Source organism: Macaca nemestrina, chromosome 13 (assembly GCF_043159975.1).
Source record: "Macaca nemestrina isolate mMacNem1 chromosome 13, mMacNem.hap1, whole genome shotgun sequence".
Taxonomy (NCBI): Eukaryota; Metazoa; Chordata; class Mammalia; order Primates; family Cercopithecidae; genus Macaca; species Macaca nemestrina.
This window is the reverse complement of record NC_092137.1, coordinates 16,230,319-16,247,779: the sequence shown is the minus strand read 5'-3', so window position 1 is coordinate 16,247,779 and position 17,461 is coordinate 16,230,319. Positions and strand designations below refer to the sequence as shown.

General features: G+C 46.8%; 1 pseudogene; it reads right to left on the bottom strand.

The window, feature by feature from the left end:
* Positions 1-16,816: 16,816 nt before the first annotated feature.
* On the bottom strand, positions 16,817-16,957 carry LOC112425432 (small nucleolar RNA SNORA40; annotated as a pseudogene).
* Between the last annotated feature and the right edge of the window lie 504 nt (positions 16,958-17,461).

Genomic DNA, 17,461 nt, shown 5'->3' with positions numbered 1-17,461 from the left:
CCTCCCAAAGTGCTGGGACTACAGGTGTGAACCTCCGTGCCTGGCCCTGGTTTCATGCTTCATTGTCTGTTTTCTCTAGAAGACTGGGAGCCCCTCAAGAAAGAGGCCAGTATCTTTGTCATCGCTGAGTTCTAACCTCTGAACACAATGCTGGAAACATAGTAGATAAGTAAATGAAGGAATGGAGTGAAAATTGAACTCTGATCCTCCCTCTTCTGTCCTCCCTCCCTCCCCTTGACCAAAGTATCAAACATGCAGGTTTCCGTCCCAGAAGAATTACTGCTTTCATGATACAGGCACCACTGTTAATAAAAGGCATCTAGTGTTCAGGACAGTTCTGCCTTCTCGTTTTACATGTGGGGCAATGGGGACTTGGAGAGAGGAAAGCAGTTTCCTCAAAAGCTAGTGGTCCAGCTGGAGTATGGGGACATCTCTGACCCTGCCACACTAGTTGTGTGACCCTATATCAATGGCCTAACTTCTCTGTGTCTTGGTAACTCCCCCTATAAAATGGGCTCGACCTTCCTCACTGAAGCAGTAGTAAAGTGTCATTGAGGTCCTTTTGGAGCAGAACTGTGCCAGTTTCCTGGAGTCAGCTAGCTCTGGGCAGAGCCCACCCTTCTGGGTCCCAGGGACTCCATCTCTCTGTATTACCCTCATTTCTCTTTGGCACTGAGAAGCTGGGACTGTCTCAGGGCGTGGAGGCCTCTGAGGTCCTTGGCAGAAGAAACATGAAGCATGCCCAGCTCTCCTGGCGTATTTCTTTCCTTGAAATTCAAATAATGCTATTTTCCCCCTCCTTTTCCCCCAAGGTGACTTGGTGATTGGACTGTGAATATGGATTTTCTATGATGTTTAAGATTTACCATAAAAATCTACATGAATTGGAGATACTATTATTAGACTAAAAGCAAAGACATTCATTTCTTTCTGTCAGAGGGAGCGAGATCAGAGGCTTTTCTGCTGTCTAGGTTAAAAGGTACACCTTCCCAGAAAGATGAGAGCCCACGATGGTGCCAACAAACGTCTCCTCTGAATTTACTAAAAAACAAATTATGCATCTTGAAGGAATGAAGGGATCCTTTGAATGCACTCCTGCTTCTGAGGCTGGAGCAATTTTTCCTGCCTCGTGTCTGTGCACCGTCGTCTCTGATGGGGCAGCCTCTGTCTGTGAGATCAGAATTAATTAAACTGTGCTTAGTTCACGCTTTTCGTGCCGCTAGAATCGAAGAGCTGTTTGAAATAGGATTCCTGCTGATGAATGAGTCTGTACAATTATCGGTGACAATACGGAGCATACCCCGAGCCCTGGGCTGAGCGTGGAGGCCCTTCCCGGCAGGGAGGTGAGCCAGGCTTTGGGACAGAAACCTGTGTTCTCCCCAAAGACGGCATGGTTATTTTCTAAAAGACAAGCCCTTTTATGATCTTTTTTTAACAGCAGGAAAGATGGCTGCAGCTCTCTGTTGTTAGGAAAGACGGTGAGTGTGGTGGTCTGAGAACCAGCCTCGGAGTCACACTGACCTGGGCTCAGATCCTGCCTTTCGAAGTACACAGCTGTGAGCTGCCTCACAGCCTTTCTGAGCCTCAGTTTCCTTTTCTGTAAAATGATAATGACACCCACGGTGCAGATTGGCCCTGGGACCAGTCATCATCCGGGAGGGGAGGCATCCAGCACCATGGCCGAGGATTAGAGGGCGCTCAGTCAGGTCTCCATTGCTTATTTTGACATCTCTAATTTGAAGTTGCCGAGGTTTGAGTGTGGCTGCCCCATGACATCAGACTGCAGAAACAGTTCTGAGAACTCCCTTCCTGCTTAATGAATGAAGACAGATTCTAACAGCTGGGGCCAGACAAAGGAACATGTGTCAGGCTCCGGAAGCTAGTTTCCAAAAGCACCCAGGGAGCAGGGAGGAATCTGGGTGAAGGGCAGGGCGGAGCGGCCCAGACTGCGTGGGCCAACACCACTGCTTCCGCTTCCCAGAATTCCTAGGCCTGTATCCGTTCTGCCCAATTCCGCCTTCTTCCAGAGCAGTTATGAGCCCAAACAGAAGAATCTACAAGCCTCCTTTTCCAAGCAGAGAAAGAGACTCCTAGCTTCACGAATAGCTTTCTTCACATGGCTCGCCATTACTGGAAGGGGTGATAGCACTGCTTCAGATATTCCACTTGGAGATGGTCAAATCTTCATCCTACAATCACACTTAGAAATACAGCAAGGATATTCAAAGTATCAATATGGAAGAGAATAATAGCTTTCTCAGAAACTATTGCTTGTGATATCCAAAAGATCACTAAAGATGCCCACAAAATGCCCATTACTCTTCAATAGAGAAAATCAGAAATTCAAGCCAGCAACATCAGAATACCCTGCCAGGTACTTAAGGCAGACAAGAATTGTCCTCACTTACTAGCTGTATGTTTATGGAGAAAAAAAACCAAAAAACTTAGCTTCTCTGAGTAGTAGTTCTTACATCTCTAAAATGAGCTCTTGTAAGGATGAAATGCAAATAAATACAGTTATGTATCAGCTGACAATGGGGATACATTCTGAAATATGCATCCTTAGGCAATTTTATCATTGTGCAAATATCATGGAATGTACTTACACAAACCTAGAGGGTAGGTATCACTGCTACACACCTAAACTATATGGCATAGCCATTGTTCCTAGGCCACAAACCTGTGCAACATGCAACTATATTGAATACTGTAGCCAATCATAACACAATGCTAAATATTGTGTGTATCTAAATGTATCTAAACACAGAAAAGGTACAGTCGAAATACAGTGTGATAATCTTAGGGGACCACTGTCATATAGTCAGACCACTGTTGACCAAAACAATGTTATGTATTGCATGACTGTATGTAAAATGACCAGCACTTTGCTGGTACAGCCTTCTTTAAATGTCCTCCTGGTGATGGAATTCATCTTTGCCATCAATGACACACTTGTAGCATTTATGAACTGGAGGTTTACAATTCTGTTATGTAAAGTCAAACCAAGCAAAAGAGATTTGTAGAGGCAGCCAGAGGGGCAGTAAAGAATGGTAGCCATGGCGTCCACCCAACGACTCCGCATGGACTCTTAGTCCAGTGAATTTTTGAAGAGGGGAATGCATCTTAAGCGTCTATTTTTGTGGAATCAACATAAGTGGCACAATTTGTTCACCAAGATTGACAAAGGTATATAAAGATGTTGCTGGTTTTGTTTGTTTTTCTGTCTGGACAAGTGTCTAAACAAGACATGCTCCCTACTTTGCCACAAAATGAAAATGTGGGGCCCTGGTTCAAAAAGAAAGAATTTCAAGACAGTAACAGGAAAGCATTAAGCAAAATAGGATTCTCTTCTCCAAGGACAAGGCCTTTGTGAGCTTAGGGCCCTGCGACATCACTGGTTTACTGCTTTATTCATTTTTTTTTTTTTTTGAGACAGAGTCTTGCTCTGTTGCCCAGGCTAGAGTGCAGTGGCGTGATCTTGGCTCACTGCAAGCTCCGCCTCCCGGGTTCACGACATTCTCCTGCCTCAGCCTCCCCAGTAGCTGGGACTACAGGCGCCCACCACCATGCCTGGTTAATATTTTGTATTTTTAGTAGAGACAAGGTTTCACCATGTTAGCCAGGATGGCCTCAATCTCCTGACCTTGTGATCCACCCGCCTCAGCCTCCCAAAGTGCTGGGATTACAAGCTTAAGTCACTGTGCCCGGTCTTACTGCTTTACTCTCATAAAGCCAGTCCTGAGTGTGGGAGTTGGAGGAGGTGACAGTGCCGTAAGGAGACAAAAAAAAAACCTGCTCAGAGAGGCCATCTCTGCATCATTCAGTCCAGAGACATGTGGTCACATCACCCAAAGTCACTATCTTAATCAAACTTACCACTCTAGGACACGCTATAATATTTATTTGTTTACTGACTGTACTCTAGAATGTAAAAGACTTTGCTGCCTTGGCTGGGCGATTTTCTCCATTATCCACCTTCACCACCTCTAAGATACAGCCCCGTTAAGGCTCAGAACTCTATACTCCAAAATATGGCACATTGGCAATTGAGAAAAGCGCAAAACCACGGTCACTCTGCCCTTCACCAGCCTTTCTCACCTGACGCATAGTTACAAAGAAATTATCTGAAATACCTCCCCTTAAAGTAGGGCATACCTCCCCTTATTCTAGAGGGGTTTTACCCAACACCCAGAGGCAAATAATGTCATACAGAAACACAGGAAAAGTCTAAACGAGCAGGCCTTGCTGAAGTTCACCCAGTTTGTTACCATTAGGTTATACCTTTTTCTGTCCAATCATGCTTCTCCACAACTATACATTTCTTTCATAAGACTTATCATAAAATTACCCAGTTTTCCCTGGGTCTTCGAGTCTTCATTCCTGAAGATTCATGTGTCACTTAAAACTTTAGTTAAATAAATGTGTTATGCTTTTATCTTGTTAATCTGTCTTTTGTTACAGGGATATCAGCCATGATCCTTGCAATGAGTGAAGACAAGCTATTACTTTTTCTCCCCTACAGCCTACATCCTCGTGATACAAGAATATTGCCAGAGCACCACTCATCACAGCCACATTCCAAACGTCAGGATGGAGGAAGGGGAAACACAGGGAGCCAGCTCTGTTTCCAGGAGTATATTCCCTGTGATTATGTTTCATTTGCCAAAACGCAGCCACACCTAGCTGCAGGAGAGCCTGAGGGATGCAAACTATTATCTGAGTGGAATTCTTATTAGTAAGAAAATGGGAAAATGAATATTGAAAAGCGAATTGCCTTCCAGCGACAGAGCCCCAATTGCTTTCTCCAGCTCAAGGCAGTCTTCTAAGCTGCCTATATATTTGGCTCATATAGCAATAGCCCACTTGACCTTTCCCCTAGGACAGCTAACTGATCTCAAATTCACATATTTCTAGGCCAAAAATTTTTATTGTCTCTTCCTCCATCACCAAGCCTGTTCTTCTTCCAGTCTCTCATTTTTAATCAAAGTCCCACCGTTCACCCAATTACTCAAGCCAAAAAGACTTCCCAGGGACTGGTGGGCCCAAGACAATCAGAATCTCTTCCAGAAGCTAATTACTGTCTCATTACAATTTGGCATGGACCCAAACATTTCCCTGCTCATAAACAAATCAACAAATCAGAAAACACCGGGCATCTACAAGGTGCTCAGTCCTGGGTAAGAAATCGTGAGGACACCATCAGCAGAGGAGACATGGGGCCTGCCCCAGGATCTTACAGTGGAGTGGCAGGAGAAGGACACACACAAAACCAGAGAGGGAGCAAAGTCAGATAAACACATTCAACGCCAAAGGACTCTGCAGACCACTGGTGTCAGGATAGCTAGAGCAGCACCGAGGATATCCCTTGATATAAACAAAATAACACCACACCCAAAGTCCAGTTAGAAAAAGCAACTGATAAAGCTATGTTGCAGGGGCAGACAGGAAGGCTCATGCTTCTAATCCTAGGAATTTGGGAGGCTGTGTGGGAGGATTGCTTGAGGCCAGAAGTTCGACACCAGCCTGGGCAACAGAGCAAAATCTCATCTCTACAAAAAAATTTAAAAATTGGCCAGGCATGGTGGTGCACACCTCTAGTTCCAGCTACTAGGGAGGCTGAGGTGAGAGGATCATTTGAGCCCAAGAGTTCGAGGTTGCAGTAAGCTATGATCATACCACTGCACCCTAGTTAGGAAGAGAGGAGGCAAAAAACAACAACCCACACTTTCCCAACACTTCAAGACAGTGGTAGAAGAGAAACCCCAAAGGCTCCATGATGAATTCATTATGCAGACTGACAATAAGGATCTTGGAGATCAGGGAAGTTTCTAGAAGATGAGATCTGAAGTGGACTATGACAGTCAGGTAAGATTCTGCTACCTGGAGAAAGAGAAATCCTTTGGAAGAAGCCTTTGAGGACATGTGCCCCAGCTTCTCCTGGGAGTTATTGACACAGAGGAATGTGGCACAAGGGAGCACTGGTGTCTCTGACTTCTCTCCCATCAGACGGAAAGCAGAACTGGGATCAAGGAGAAAGGAAGAACAAATACTGACAGACAAATTTAGATAATCCCTAGAGTGTAGGGGTGACAGTGTAGTTATGGGCAGTAAATTTGAGAGGGCAACTGTGGGTGGTGGATCTTGAATACAGAAAGAGGTGAGGTGTTGGATATTTTTCTCTCTAAGTCAAGGTCACAAACCCACTGCCTCCTGCGGGCTGAATCTGATCCATAGCAATGATCATCTGGTATCCAAAAGAAAGCGAATGCCTTTAGGGTGTTCTTTAGTTAAATGAAGTCCCCACCCCTTACTGTGATACTACTGTGGCCACTTCACACCTTTGTGATGACTCCATAGCCCAAAGGCATTTGAGTTTTTAAGCTTTGTAGGAAATTTCATGGTACTTCCAGCAAATTAAGGAGTGGCATGCTTATAACGAAATTTCTAGTGCAATGATCCAACTGCCCATGCAAGAAAGATTGTAGGAAAGGAGAAACCTCAAGTGGGGCCCAGTATTTATACCATAATATATGTCTTGGACATGCAAATGATGAGTCTTGATAATTCAGCTTCCTTAGCTTGGGAGTAACTTGTCCTCTGAGCTTTACTGAAAGATAAATTGGTCATTGCAGGCTTAGCTCTGAGAAGACCTCCTGAAGGGCCTGAAAAAATGGTGTGGCTCCAGCTGTTTCAACTCCCAATGTTTGAGTCTTTATAGCTCAGGCACCAAACAAGTGAGTGACAGAAACTTCAAGTGATTCCGGCTCCTGTTACTACTGATAGTGACTGTAATAGACCCAGAGCTGAGCCCAGTCGGCTCTCAGCAATGCAAGAAGTGACAGTCAAAAGAATTGTTTTATCAACTGAGTTTTGAGATGGTTCTATAAGCAGGGAGAGACAACTAGTACCCCAGGTCTCTTCATCCCCAGCAATTCCTACTGCATCTCCATTTCTGAGGGCACACACATGAGCAGGTTTCAGAGGGCCTAGCACCATCCCATCTGCTCTGAGACCCCAGGAGGAGGCACAGGGCAGGGGAAGAAGCAGAAAACCATATCTGCAGAATGGGTGGGAGCAAGTTCTGGTGACATCTTGACCACTGGGGTTGTTAGAGAGACCCTTTGGAAGAAGCATGTGGGGACACAAGCCCCAGCCTCTCCTAGAAGGTAATTGACATGGGGGAACATAGCATAAGGGAGCCCTGGGGTGTTTGACATCTCTCCCATCAGACCACAAAGTCTGGTCATCAGCTGAACTTCTCAGGTCCTGCAATCTTAAGAACTTGAATTAAATCAAGTTGCCTTTCTCAAAAACCATCAATGGCTCTGTTCCTTATAGGAAGAATTCTCATCTCTCCTGCCTGCACATTAAGTGTTGCAGCTCTTTCACTCCTGTAGTTCACTAAGTTCCGGGTTCTCGTCCTGTGACTGACAAGAATGGGGTATGGATACACTGGAGAGAGAGTAAGGCAGAGTAGAATTTATTGAGCGACAGAAAAGCTCTGGACAGTGAGAGGGGACCCAAAGGTGGGTTACCTGCCACAAGACTGAGTCTAGGAGTTTTATGGACTTGAAATGGGGAAGTACATGCTGATTGGTCTGTGGACATGCTTGAAAAGTCACCATTCAGAAATAGGCACAATAGTGTAGAGGATAAATTGGGGAAGGGTAGGTATATGTAAAATAGGTAAAGGATAAGGACCAATTAGGAAGAGAGCATGCCAAATGGGAATGGCAGTTCTCAATCTGGCCCATGAATTTATCCAGAACTCATAGCTTGGGTTTAGGGCTTTAGATTGTCCTTTGCTAGAAGGTTGAATTTCACTGAGGACCCATCCCTGTCTGCCTAAGAATTTACCTGCCTCCTGTTGCTATCACCAGTAGGGCTCTAATAAACTTTTCCCATTTTGTTTCCCATGGCATGTCTCCTTTTGAAACCAGCTTTGCAAAAGTTATAGCTGAGGAAATTATGGCAGTGAGATAAACTGACATGGCTGACTCCATCTTGTCTCTAGCATCACAGGTTGGTTGTGTTTTCTCAATCCTAGGTATGGGTGAAGCAAACTTTGAAAAAAATTTAGTTTATAGTTTAAATAATAGTCCTTCCCCAAAACTGAACTGTTCTTGTAAAAGTAATTAAAGGCCACCAAGTTAGGATGAGAGAGGCTTAAGTTCTAAATAACTACCAGCCATTATTCCGGAGGTCATAAAATTTGCAACTTCTGCCAATTACTCTTAAAGATAACATCACTTTTGAAGAACCTAAGATTGGCCTTTTAAGATATCTTTTCAGGATTTTGCATTTCTGACAACCGCGTGGGCCCACCTGGACCTGCCAATCAGTCCTGTGGCCAGGAACTAACTCAGCACGAGAGGACAGCTTTGACTCCCTGTGATTTCATCTTCTAGCAAAACAGTCAGCACTCCCGACTCACTAGCCCCACGCCCACTAAATTAACCTTTAAAACTCCAGTCCCCATATTCTCAGGGAGGCTAATTTGAATAATACTAAAACTCAAGTCTCCTGTACAGCCAGCTCTGAATGAATTAACCTCTTTCTCTATCACAATTCCCTTGTCTTGATAAATTGGCTCTCTCTAGGCAGCGGGTAAAGAGAACCCACTGGGCAGTTACTTTCCTCCTTCTAGAAACACCTTACACAAACTGTTTCTGTGCCTTAGTTCATGACATTTCCCATAGGTAGAATATTCCCCTCCTCTCCCTCTTCTGTCCACCCTATCCTTACATCCTGCTGGAGCTCAGATCTGCTCTCCTATGGAAGGTCTTTCCTGGCCACACTACCCAGTTGCCTCTGTACTCCACAGTACACAAGTGTCTACTGTTCATCCATGCATTGGTGAATCCGAGAAGGTCCCTGACGTAGGAGTTTACAACACAGTGAGAAGAGAGGAGACAGAAAGACCACAACAATACACCTGCAGCATCAGAAATTCCTTCCAACGGATAAAGCTATTTTTGTTTTTGTGTGTGGGGGGCAGTTGCCTTGTATTTTACGGAAAAGGTAAATAAATGACTCTAAGGTATACTATTTATTAACAATATTCTTTTAAAAATTGTACACATCACACTACTGGCATCTGGCACCTCTCTGTGTTTAGTTTTTCTGTGCAATATTGTATCACAGAGAAGCCAGCAACTTTATCCTTTTGTTTTTCCCTGCAACATCCATGAACCTTGTGCTATTCTGTAGGATGTCTATGTGACAGAGATCACCGATTTGATTTAAAAAAAAAAAGAAAGAGGAAGGAAGGTAGGGAAAGGATAAAACCCAAACTCCTTAGTATGGCTCACCAAGTCTTTCTGAGCTGTCCTTCTTCCCTTGGCCAGTCCCACCTTCCCACCTTCCCACGTGCCCTCTTCATTCCTGGCATACGCCACCCACAGGGCAGAAGCTTCTGTGTGCTTTCATTCTTCTCTGTTCCCATTTCCTCCTTTACCTGTGGTCCCCAGCCCCACTTGTCTCCATGGTTAGGCCATAACCAAGCTCCCACTCCATCCAACTGTGGAAACTCTCATTCAGTGCTGCCGGTGAAATGCAATTGACAACACACCATGTGTATTAGTTTCTTAGGATTGCTGCAACAAATGACCACAAACATGGTGGCTGGAAACAACAGACACATTCTCTCACAGTTCAGGAGGCCAGAAGTCAGAAAACAGGGCGTCCTGAGTGTCTGTACCTTCTGGAAGCTTCAAGGGAGAATCTCCTCCCTGCAGCTCCCCTGTGGTGGTGGTCGGCAATCGTCAGCTTGCAGCTACATCACTCCAACACCTGCCTCTGTCTTCACATTGCCTTCTTATGAGGACCACGGTCTTTGGATTTAGATCCCACCCTAGTCCAGGGTGATCTTATCTAACAAATTATACCTGCAACAATCCTATTTCCAAATAAGGTCACATTCTGATGTTCTGGGTGGACATGAATTTGGGGTAGCACTGTTCAACACAGTACTCTACCATAGACTCTTCACCATGCTCTAGAAATCAATCCCTGTCATTCTTGTTTCAAGTGCTTATAGTGTAGGGTATGTACCTCCTGTGTAGCTCTTTCATAATGCTAACCACAGATGTTTGCATTCATCTCTCTGTTAATTTGTCCCCAACATGGGCAGGGACCATGTCATCTTTCTTTTTGTTTTTCCAGTTCCTTGTACAGGGCCTGCCACTCAACTGACTTCCTAAGTAAATTGCCAACTGAAAATGCAGGAGAGCTATTTACAAGGTCTGGGGCCATAAGGACCAGTTCTCACAGAATCCCTGCCTGTGGACAGTCAGTTTTGCTCACTAGGAAAACCTTGCAGCCCAGGGAGTCTCTGTGCAAGTATCAGTTCTGCATCCGAAATCGAGGGTTGCTTGGTGCCAGGCAGACTCATTTTGAGATCTGAGATTCGAGATGCCAGATGTGAAAACAACACCACAAAATCATGTCTCTGGCCACTGCCCACTTCTAAAGCTTAGGGTAGCAGGGAACATCAGGTCCTACCAGGATATCACATTCTCTCCATTTGGGTGACATATTTCTGGAAACCCTGAAAGCAAACCAGCCCTAACTCAATAAGGGTAGTCACAATGCCAGACTCACAACGAATTTGCAGGATATTTTAAAACATGTAATTATGGGTTATTGATAAGGAGGTGCCAAGAAGAAGGTAAGACCGTGGTTTTGCCCAAACCAGGAACCAGTCTCTGTGCCTCATCCCCGCTGCAGGCTGGATATATGTGGCCTTCCAGGCATCTTCTTTGGAGGGAATGCATGTCTTTTTTTCAGCATAAGGATTTGGACTCCTTTTTAAACAGCAATGTGTTGTTCTTCAAACAAAAATTACACAACTCAAAGAATATGTGTGGCTTTTAGGGAGTGGCAACAGCTGAGAAACCTACACTGGTTCTGGAGGAAATTCAATACGGGCCAACCTAATCGCCATGACGGAGAATTTGGAATGAGTCTGAAATGCCTTCGCATTATTGGACAAACAGCTCTCCCTCCTTCCTAAGCAGGCTGGGGCGTTCCTGGTGAAAGCCCTTTGATAAGAAGCAGCTCCTGGGAGGCGAGCCACCCACCACTTTCTTAGGCACTATTGTCCTGAGCTGGGGGATTGTGACGTGGGCTCCCGGTCCACACAATGCCGCACCTCCTGCAATGGGCCATTCATCGGCCCCAAGGTTCCCTGATGGGAGGGAGCCCATTGACCCCGGGATAATAGATGAAAGTGTTTTCTCACTTGCCTTCCCCTCCTGACCCCTTGCCACCATTTTTCATGCACTGTCTCCTCTTCAGCCAGACGGAGGAATTCTTCCTCTGATGATGAAGGCTCAATGACCCTCTCCTGCATCCCGTAAGCTGGCTGCTTGCGGAGGATTGCCCAAAGGGATCCCTGCATAATGCAACTAAACCAAGCAAGGGTCACTTCCTTTCCACCCCCACTCTTGCGTGTGCACACATCAACACACCTCCCAAAGCACAGGAGCAGTGCTTGTAAAAAATTCAAATTAGTGCATTTATTCATTTGCTTGTTTTCTTGCTTGCTTGTTGTCTAGTGTGTTTGACTTCTTGGTGACTCTACCCAACACAAAATGAGTTCCCAATTCAACGCCCAAAGTCTTCCCCATCCCCATTGTCTTCTCAAAAGGACCAGGTCACCAAGCACATGGGGGCAGCAGAGCAAGCTGCAAAGTCTATCCAGTGGACGGCACAACTGCAAGGACCGTGGATCATCCAGCAAAGCCCAGGTACTCAGTGGAGGCCCACCTGGGAGATGGGACTGACCAATGCCACTGGCCAGTTAGCAGGTCCCCTGCAACCAGCACCCAGCTCCCCAGCTCCACGTCAGGGCTCTGACCCCTTCAGAAGGCCTCCAGAGAAGGTACGTTTACATTAGCAGTGACAGGCAGACAAAAATCTGGCCTTGACAAGGGTGTTTTATAACTTCTGAAAATCTATGAACCCCCATATATTTCTTTTTGCAACCCATAAGTGGCAAGCAATGGTACCTGGAAAGGTGCAAGCTGAGCAGAACTCAGCTGAGGGAAGGGGAAAGATGGCCAGGCCTGGGGTCTGGGGTGACCTTGGGTTCTTCAGTCGCTGAAGGCTCCGGGTATGAGAAGGTGGCCCTCTGTGTGCCTCTTGCTGCTTCCTCACCTCGTGTGCATGGGCTGCAGGTGAGGGGATGGCCAGAGGCAGGGCTGGAGACCCTGATGCTTGACTGTCTGGGACGTGCTCAGACACCTGCAGTCTATGTGTAGGGCCTCAGCACCAAGGCGAAGCTCAGGGGCAACCCCTCACCATCTTACAGAGGGACTGTGGAGGACCAGCATGGGGAGGGCGGCCCGGCTCCCAGGGATGATTCCACAGGGAAGCTAATGGGCCTCAGGCATTGGGCCCCTGATCGCATCGGGTCTTTCCAAGGCCCTGTGTCAGGCAGTATTCTCCTGAGGAGCACAAGATGAGAAGCCACAAGATGCATGTGTGTGCAGAGAGAAAGAGAGAAAAAGAGAGGGAGATGATCAGACAGAGAGAGAGGGAGAAAAAGAGAGATGAGGAGAGAGGCAGAGAAAGAGAGAGAGGGCCACACACACAGAGAGAGATGACCAGACAGAGAGACAGAGATGGAGAGAGGGAGAAAGATAAAGATGGAGAGAGATAAAGAGAGACAGAGACACAGAGAGAAAGAGAAGGAGGCAGAGGGACAGAGAAAAAGAGAGAGACAGGGAGAAGAGAGACAGAGATAGATGGAGAGAGAAAGAGAGAGACATAGAGAGAAAGACAGAGACAGAGAGATTTTTAGGAACTGGCCCATATGGCTGTGGAGGCTTGGGAGTACGAACTCTGCAGGGTGTAGCAGCAGCCCAGAGACCCACAGAAGAGCTGCAGTTCAAGTCTGAAGGCGGCCTGCTGGCAGAGCTTCTACCTCCCTGGGAGTGGCCAGGCCTTCAACTGATTGAGTGAGGTCCACCCACATTATGGAGGGCAATCTGCATGACTCAGAGTTCACCAATTTAAATGTTAATCTCATCCACAAAACACCTTCGCAGGAAAAGCCAGAACAATGGTTGACCAAATATCTGGGCACTGTGGCCCAGCCAAGTTGACACATGCAATCAACCATCACAGCTGTTACCTAGTTGGGCATTTACAAATTATGTTCTACCTTTTTTTCCCTTTTTAAGAAAAAACTCCTCAAATGCAAAACTTCAGGCCCTACAAAGCCTCTTCACACAGCAATGTCAAGGTCTTGCTAGGGTTAGAGTCCAAGGCCCCTGCCTGCCTTGGGTGCTCTGCCCAGGCCCTCACAGGAGGATCCCAGAGTGTCAGGGACCAGATATGGAGAGGGATGCCCAGAAACAGCCTGGCTGCTAGGGAGGAGCTGAATGCTTACACCTCCCCCCACCCCCCCGAGATAGCCACTGCCATCAGAAAATTCACTTTCCGGCACGGGAAATTGTGTGAGAATCCTATCATCCCCTAGAATATTTCTAATGAACAATCTGAAGCCCAGAGAGGCAGGCTGAGGGTAGAATAATCCAAGGCTGTTTGGCTGTCCGGTTTCTTACCAACTTAGAGATGCTCTCAGACCTCACTGTTAGAAGGGAAGTCCCTGGGCAAGCAGGGGCAAGTGCAGCAGGCCTGATGTGACACCTGTGCCATGGGAGCTGCCAGCCAGTGCCTGGCGAGGGCAGCCTTTGCTCCAGGGATCCTGTAAGGACAGACACACCCACAGAAGGAGCTGCCTGGTGACCCAGTGTCTGAGGCAGGAGTGCACTGGCTGGTCTGCCTGGTGGGGACAGAGCAGGTGAAGGGATTTCAGCGAGTGGCACCTGGAAAAACTTGTGTGGACACACTTCCAACACCCTGCAAGGCCCACGGAGACTTTTCTGTGCTACTCTGGGCCCGAAGAGGGAAAGTGACCTCACCCTGATCAGAGCTGGTGGCTGGGGCAGACATTGGTTGCCTACTCAATAGTCATCACCTGCCAATGCCTTGCTGACAGGAGCCCAAATCCATTCAGTGTTCACGGGAAGAGGGTCCTGGCCCAGGGCCAAATGACAATTGGTCTAATCCCTCATAGCAAGCCAGTTCTTCTTTGCCAGTGATTGGTTTGGGGCTGGCCACGACACTCGGTTCTAGTCAGTGTGGCATAAGATTCCCTGGGGAATTCTGGCAGAGGGTTTCAGGAAGACATCCTACCCCTGTGATAGATGAGATGATTGTTCAGAGAGTATTGATGCTCCTATTCCCCTCCCCTCCCCTCAGGGCAGGATGTACATGCCAGCCCATCATGTGAGCAGACATGAAACAGAGACTTTCAATGTTTTCACAGGCTTGGCCTTACCATTAGATCCCTGAATCTGTCATGCGATCAACATGCCGCGTTGCTGGTAAGTACAAGAAAATTAGGATGACTGCAGAACAGACCTGAACCTGACCTGAAGCCTCAGAGACCAGCTGAAGCAGAAGAGTCCTGGCTGACCCATAGGTAGACTGCAGAGAAAGAAAAAAACATGGTCTGTTGCATTAGTTGTAGGTCACTGAGTTTGGGGGTGTTTGTTACACAGTGCTGTCGTGACAGCAGCTCACCGATACACTCCCTCCTGCTGTTCAGTGAAGCTGTGTGGGTGTGGGGCTTGAAGCTACGCAGCCATCTCCCAACCACACTGGAAAGCCAGCAGAATCACAGAGGAGTAACCACGGAGATGCTAACTGACATCCCTAGATGTTAGGTTCCATCTCTGCAGAGTGACATCTCAAATTTGCCAACACAGAGACGGCCTCTTTGCCTCCTCGAGGAAACGTTTTCACCTACTTCTGTCCATGGATGCCACTGCCTTGCTATCACCAACCTCCTCAACATGTGGCTTCTCATGAATTCTAAAAGCCTCTTTAGAGTGTGCATTCATTTGTCTGTCATTTTATTCACTGGGTCTTTGCTGAACTGGGCTTTTAGAGCAATTAAGCACAGTCTCTTCCCTCTAGGGCTGTTCATTTGGGGAACAATGGTGGGTTTGCTGTGGCTGAAGCACGTCTCTGGCACAGCCTGAGGGAAGGAGGCATCAGATGAAGCGGAGCTGTCCCTGGAGTTAGGCTGTGGAGGGCCAGGAAAGTCAGACCCAGGGGATGACGCCATAGCCAATAGGCAGTGAGAGGCTGTCAGAGGCTGAGCCAAGGGGAAGGGTCTCTCCAGCCATGAAAGTGGCTTCTGTGTGTGACCAGGATTGAGCAACAGTGTGAAGAAAATGTGGCTGGGTGGGGTGAGAGTGAGAGATCCTAATATTGCATAATACTGCATATTTTTCCCTGGGTCACATAGTTATCCAGCAATATAAATAATCCACTATTCCCAACAAACAAAACACCTCATCCAACATGCTTTGTAAAGCTGCCTCTAGAAACTCTATAAATGCATGAGCCAGAAATCTGCAGATGGATGAAAACCATGCCCTGCCAGAAGATGAGTGAGCTGAACATTCATTGAACAACCCTCTCATGATGTCCTAGAGAGGTGAGACAAGTGTAAAAGAACATCCAGCCTCACAGACTCATGACCAGATAGAGGAAATCAAGATGCTCCATCTGCTATCACAGAATCACAGAATGTTGTAGACTAGAGGGCAGAAACCACAGACATTTAGCCCCCACGGTTCTGAAGGCTGCGGGGATGGTGGCGGTGGCAGGGAGGAAGGCGGGGAGGGAGGGAGATATATTGCACCTGTTTCTCTTTTTATAAGGCCATTAGTCCCATCATGACCTAATCTAACCCTAATTTCTGCCAAAGGCCCCACCTCCACATACCATTACACAGAGGTTTAGGGCTTTAACATGAATTCTGAGGGGACACATTCAGTCCACAGCATGAGGCCCACCAGAAACAGCTGGGACCTGCCCAAAGCCACAGGAAGCCGTTGGCTACCTGACCATCTCCCAATTCCCAACATGGTGGAGTTTGACATGTTCTTCAACCCAGGGTTTCTCAATCTCAGCACGATTGACTTTTGGGCCAGATCCTTCTTTACTGTGGAGGCTGCCCTGTGCATTTTAGGATGTACAGCAGCATCCCTGACCTCTACCCATGAGATACTAGTAGCACCCCCCTCACCACCAAGTCATGACAACCAAAAATGTCCCCTGACATTGATGAATGTTTCCAGGGGGCAAAATTACCCTAAGTTGAGAACTACTGGACTAACTTCTGGATTAAATTCAAGGAAAGCTCAATTGAACTGCTTGATAGCAGTTCAAGACTCAAGCTAAAGGTGGCCTCTTTTTCTGTTCGGCTTCCCCCAACTCTCTTTCCCAGGTCAGAGTAGCTGACTTTATATCTTATGACTTCCTCTGACATTATGTCTATCATAGATAGGATCGATCCTGCGATCCTGTCACATCCTTACAATTCTTTAGTGTTTTATGTGCCACAATAAACTGTAGGCTCTTTGGAGACAGGCTTGTGAATTTTGTTTTGTTTTGTTTTGTTTTTTTTGAGATGGAGTCTGGCTCTGTTGCCCAGGCTGGTGTACAATGGTGCGATCTCTGCTCACTGCAACCTCCACCTCCCAGGTTCAAGCGATTCTCCTGCCTCAGCCTCCCAAGTAGCTGGGATTATAGGTGTGTGCCACCACACCTGGCTAGTTTTTGTACTTTTAGTAGAGATGGGGTTTCACCATGTTGGCCAGGCTGGTCTTGAACTCCTGACCTCAAGTGATCTGCCTGCCTCAGTTTCCCAAAGTGCTGGGATTACAGGCTTGAGCCACCACGCCCAGCTGTGAATTCTTTCTTTCTTTCTTTATTTTTTTGGGGGGATCATAATATTTCTTCTTATATGTATTGAAACTCATACTGAACGATGAGCTCTTGGTTGCAAAAGAGAATTTATTTCTTGAACCTATCTGTAAGTCTGGCTGTGGATTATTTGTCCTTAGAATCCTCAGCTCGTGGAACAGGACCTGGAACACAAGGAAGGTGTAAGTGGGTGGATTAATTCCATGCCCACAAGACCCTCCTAGCCTGGACACAGTGCATGTTTCATTTCATGCCCTCTGACATAGTTTCCCAAAGGCCCAACCCACCAGACATCCCTGAAGGCCTACCATTCACCAAATATGCCTTGGCCTTGCCCAGTCTACATCTTGCTAGTACCTTCCTTTTCTTGAAATTTCCACCATACTCACCTCACCCTGTCCACTTCCTAAAATCCTCACATTCTCCAAGGCCTATCTCCAGTGCCTCTTCTCCAAGGAAGAATTTTCCAAACCCTCTAATTAAAAATAATCAACCATCCATGCCTCCCCCATTACCCCAGCCCCTGCTCCCAAAGTGCTTTTTAATTCTGTTATAACCATTTCCGGATACATTCTGTGTCCCTTACTAGACAGCGAACTCCCCAAAGGCAGGAACTGTCAGGATCTATTTCCATATCTTCCACGGAGCCTAGCAGAGGCCTGGCACACAG